The sequence below is a fragment of the Vigna unguiculata genome, chromosome 10 (genome assembly GCF_037176805.1).
Source record: "Vigna unguiculata cultivar grain cowpea cultivar isolate G323 ecotype 2 chromosome 10, ASM3717680v1, whole genome shotgun sequence".
In the NCBI taxonomy this organism is placed as follows: Eukaryota; Viridiplantae; Streptophyta; class Magnoliopsida; order Fabales; family Fabaceae; genus Vigna; species Vigna unguiculata.
The window spans coordinates 30211470-30213650 of NC_140801.1; positions in this window are offsets into that span (position 1 = coordinate 30211470).

The following is a 2181-nucleotide window of genomic DNA, read 5'->3' on the forward strand; positions in this document are numbered from 1 at the left end:
TTTGAGGCATGAGGGACATGAAATGAAGTTGAAATTTATGACACCAAGACAAGCCAAGAAGGATCAACATACGTTGAAGGAGAAAATAGAAAAAGAAAGAATAGAAAAAGAAGTAATATAAACTGTAGAAGGAAGGGAAATTGTAGAAAAAGAAAAGGAAGTAAAGAAAATGATTATGGAAAAGGTAGTAGCGAAATAGGGTGTTTAATCGAAGGCCATCCATGTTTAGTTGCATTCGTTTACGAAAGCAACAACACTGTTGTAAGCCAAAGATTGATGGAGAAACAACAGTTACCAACAAGCTTTCATTCGAATCAAGCGGGTATCAAATTTAGTAAAGGACAATGTGTGAAAGAAGTATTATGTGGTATTGCTCCCATGAACTCTTGTCATCTTGTTTTAAGATGGGCATGGCTTTATTTCAAAACACTCAATCTTGATGAAAAGTCCCTTTATTTGAGGCATGAGGCACATGAAATGAAGTTGAAATATATGACACCAAAACAAGCCAAGAAGGATCACCATACGTTGAAGGAGAAAATAGAAAAAGAAAGAATAGGAAAAGAAGAAATATAAACTGCAGAAGGAAGGGAAATGAAAGAAAAAGAAAAGGAAGTAAAGAAAATGATTATGGAAAAGGTAGTAGAGAAACAAGGTGTTTAATCGAAGGCCACCCATGTTTACTTGCATTCGTTTAAGAAAGCAACAACAATGTTGTAAGCCAAAGATTGATGGAGAAACTCTAGTTACCAACAAGCTTTCATTCGAATCAAGCGAGGATCAAATTCAATACAAGGCAATGTGGGAAAGAAGTATTATGTGATATTGCTCCCATGAACTCTTGTCATCTTGTTTTGAGAAGGGCATGGCTTAATTTTAAAACACTCAATCTTGATGAACCTTCCCTTTATTGGAGGCATGAGGGACATGAAATGAAGTTGAAATTTATGACACCAAGACAAGCCAAGAAGGATCAACATACGTTGAAGCAGAAAATAGAAAAAGAAGAAATATAAACTTCAGAAGGAAGTGAAATTGAAGAAAAAGAAAAGAAAGTAAAGAAAATGATTATGGAAAAGGTAGTAGAGAAACAAGGTGTTTAATCGAGGGCAACCCATGTTTAGTTGCATTCGTTTACGAAAGCAACAACAATGTTGTAAGCCAAAGATTGATGGAGAAACTCCAGTTACCAACAAGATTTCATTCGAATCAAGCGGGTATCAAATTCAGTAAAGGACAATGTGTGAAAGAAGTATTATGTGATATTGCTCCCATGAACTCTTGTCATCTTGTTTTGAGAGGGGCATGGCTTTATTTTAAAACACTCAATCTTGATGAAAAGTCCCTTTATTTGAGGCATGAGGGACATGAAATGAAGTTGAAATTTATGACACCAAAACAAGCCAAGAAGGATCACCATACGTTGAAGGAGAAAATAGAAAAAGAAAGAATAGAAAAAGAAGAAATATAAACGGCAGAAGGAAGGGAAATGAAAGAAAAAGAAAAAGAAGTAAAGAAAATGATTATGGAAAAGGTAGTAGAGAAACAAGGTGTTTAATCGAAGGCCACCCATGTTTAGTTGCATTCGTTTACGAAAGCAACGACAATGTTGTAAGTCAAAGATTGACGGAGAAACTCCAGTTACCAACAAGCTTTCATTCGAATCAAGCGAGTATCAAATTCAGTACAGGACAATGTGTGAAAGAAGTATTATGTGATATTGCTCCCATGAACTCTTGTCATCTTGTTTTGAGATGGGCATGGCTTAATTTTAAAACACTCAATCTTTATGAACGTTCCCTTTATTTGAGGCATAAGGGACATGAAATGAAGTTGAAATTTATGACACCAAAACAAGCCAAGAAGGATCACCATACGTTGAAGGAGAAAATAGAAAAAGAAAGAAGAGAAAAAGAAGAAAAATAAACTGCAGAAGGAAGGGAAATTGAAGAAAAAGAAATAGAAGTAAAGAAAATGATTATGGAAAAGGTAGTAGAGAAACAAGGTGTTTAATCGAAGGCCACCCATGTTTAGTTGCATTCGTTTAAGAAAGCAACACCAATGTTGTAAGCCAAAGATTGATGGAGAAACTCCAGTTACCAACAAGCTTTCATTCGAATCAAGCGAGGATTAAATTCAATACAGGGCAATGTAAGAAAGAAGTATTATGTGATATTACTC